The sequence below is a fragment of the Poecilia reticulata genome, linkage group LG10 (genome assembly GCF_000633615.1).
Source record: "Poecilia reticulata strain Guanapo linkage group LG10, Guppy_female_1.0+MT, whole genome shotgun sequence".
NCBI lineage: Eukaryota > Metazoa > Chordata > Actinopteri > Cyprinodontiformes > Poeciliidae > Poecilia > Poecilia reticulata.
The window spans coordinates 2,592,274-2,595,730 of NC_024340.1; positions in this window are offsets into that span (position 1 = coordinate 2,592,274).

Consider the following 3,457-nt stretch of genomic DNA (forward strand, 5'->3'; position numbering starts at 1 on the left):
ATTTTCTTCCTTGCCCTCATTCCCTTTGCAGACACACACACACACACACACACACACACACACACACACACACACACACACACACACACACACACACACACACACACGCACACGAACAGACTCCCCTCCAGCCACCCCAACACACGGCAAACATGTGAGCCACGAGTCACTGAAAAAAAGCAAGATTATAAAACAGCTGAACTTTCATGCAGCCATTATACAATGACAGACCAAACGCTTAATAACCTGCAGCCTTTTTCCTTGTTCTGTGCTCACCAGTGGCACCAGCTTGATTTGACGCTCCCCATGCAATGACAGTAGATTACAGCAACAACCAGTCAGCTGACGTGCACCGTTGTTGGAAAACCACCTGTCTAAGTTCCAAGAATGTAATGCCTTTGCACTTACCTGTCTGTCAGGCTACACACACACCCCTACACACACACACACACACACACAAACACACCTACAGGTGGCATTCCACTAATTGTACTTTGATGCCAAGAAATGTGCTATAATTAGCTTGCATGGCCGTAGAAAAAAATGCTGAGGGAATAAAAACAGCAGCTACCTCCTGTTACCGACTTCGTATTATAACTATCGTTCTCCATGAAATGAAGGCAGGGTAATTATCCCCAGGCTGGATTTGCTTTGGGTTGGGTTTTTTTTCTTTTTCATTTAAGAAGCTTTGTTAAACTCTGGAACTGACTGTACTCATAAAATAAACTGTTGAAGAATGTGTGCACATTTTATCAAAGATTTTAATGAACGTTTCTAGACAGAACCTGAACAAACTTCAGTGACAGCAACAGCAAAGACATGGAGTTCATTCGCTGCCTCAGGGGGAAGCCTAGCTTAGCTTGCCCATATAGTTTTCATCATCAGCTCCTAAACTAGCTAGAGCTGAATTATTGCTTCAAGACAAAAACTTTAATACTAACCAAAAGTCTAATGGCCATTCTTGACTTCTACAGTTTGTATAAATTCATTCAAAACACAACCCATACCAACACATCAGCCTTGCTGCTCTCTGCTGGACACTGTGATGTATGAATGAGGATAAGGGTTGACTGAATCAACGTCGGGCTGCACGGTGGAACAGCTGATAGCACGGTTCCTTCGCAACAGAAAACTTCACATCGAAGTTTTCTGTTGCGAGGGAGTGGCCTTCACATTGAAGGCAGGGAGTGGCCTTCACATTGAAGGCCACTCCCTGCGCAGTGGCCTTTGCGCAGGGAGTTTGCATGTTCTTCCGATGAATGTGTGTGTCCTCTCAATGTACTCCCACTTATTCCTACAGTCTTCCTGCTAACCTGCTCCTAAGCATAAATTTGTGTGGTAAAAGTAACTTCATCCTTCGTAGCAGTGTGAAGTAATAGCAACCTGTCCATGGTGGATCCTGCCCCTTGGCCGTTGACAGCCCTCCTCTCAACCCTTTATTACAAATATATTTCAATATATTTTCCTTTTTCCAGTGCATGTCCCTCCAGAATCCAGGATGTTGGAACAAAGTCAATCTGAGTACATCAGCAATGAACTCCCCATGTGATCATGCAATTGGCTATGCAAGGCTGGAGGACATGGATCATTTATTCTCTCTCTCTCTGTCTCTCTTTGCCTGTCTCTTTCCCTCTTTCTCTCTGTGTGCGTGTGCATGTGTGTGTGTGTGCGTGTGTGTGCGTGCGTGTGTGTGTGTGTGTGTGTGCGTGCGTGTAGGTGTGTGTGTGTGTGTGTGTGTGTGTGTGTGCATGGCCTTGTTGTTTTTGATACAGTATAAGGACCATTTTCCAAACAAATACTACGTTGTGGGGACTGACTGCTCCTTATGGGGCCCTAAGCCCAGACCCCATGAGAATAAAAAACTTGCTTTGGGTTAGGTTTAGTACTAAGGTATGAATTGATTTTAGGTTTGGGGTTAGGCATGTACTAGTAATAGTTAAGTTTTAGGTCAATGCAAAGTCCTTGTGAAGATATGAAGACATACTATGTGTAGTGAGAAAGACAGATATGCAAGTATTTTAATAGCAACAGAATAGCAATAAAAATGGGTGGAGATTGTAGTGTAGCATTACACTGGCAATTGTATTTGTGTGTGTGTGTGTGTGTGTGTGTGTATGTGTGTGTGTGTGTGTGTGTGCGTGCGCACGGTTGCATTTACGTTCCTCTGTGGATAAACAAAGCGTAGGGATTGTGAGACTTGATGAAGAATGTTGCTGATCAGGCCCACTGATAGTGGACACATGGCCTCGATGTGACTCACAAACAAAAAGAACATTACCTCCAAAAGAGAAACAGCGGGCGAGTGACTGGGTTAAAACAATGGAGCAATAGATTAGGAGGAGAGGCACAGAAACACGATCGTGGCTCTGTCATGTGATCAGTAGCACCGTTTCTGCTGATTATGCCGGTTTTATATCACTTGGAAAACTTGTGGTAAGACAGCATCCCCAAATGTTTTGTTTTTTTTTGTCAGCTATGGACGACTGGCGCCTTTGCAGACAGTGACAACGTTGTGTTGACATGATGGCCTCTTGCCCTTCTGCCTCCCGTGAACAGGAAGGCTAGCTTCCTGTTTTGCTGCCGCATCAGTTTGGTGGACAAAAGCACAATGAGGGATTGACACAGGAGCACAATTACAAACTAACTATTTCAGGGACTGCCAAACAATGAGTATCACTCATGCACACATTCAGCTAAACCTCATTTGAGTCATTCATTACCAATGACAAGCATTACAATCCCTGACCAATGCCAAACCAGCAAACAATCAAGGTTACCTTTAAAAACAACTATCCAGGAGCAAGGATGTGCAACTTTACACTTGAGAAACTAGCCAACAAACTGCATTAGAATAAAAAAAGGGTTAAGAGGATAGAAAGAGGACTTATGAAGCTTCTGAGTCCAGATCCTGAGAAGGTAAGACTGCAGCTGAGGGAGAACGCTGCGCCTCTCATATCCCGCCATTGTCCAGCTTCCGAAAAGCTTTGGAACGAGGGCTTCCTCAGGACATGGAGAGAGCGCAACTTGGCTGTTTTATAAAAAAACAACAACACTGGCTTAATTTAGATTAGGTAAAACTGAAAAAAAGCTGGAACACGTTCATCATTTAGCATGTGTTCCTCTTCTTACATGTGGCAGACGGATACAAAGGTGAATTACGGCTGAAGGTGTAATAATGCAGTCAACRCCAAAGCTACTACAACTTAGAAAGAAGACTACTCGTCAAGTTCTGTCAGAGGTCACAGAGTCCAGGCACAGAGGAAAGTGCWTTAAGAGATTCATGGTAGGGAAGCACAGTGTAGGAGCTTGGGCAGAGATGCTCTCTGATGAGCAGGATCTTCACAAGTTTCGTGTTTTGGTAGGTCATTCTACACATACAAAGAGTCTGGACTGCAGTTAGCATGACGTAGACACTGCTAGCTGACGATCCACTGACGACTGGAGTGAGAACATCCAA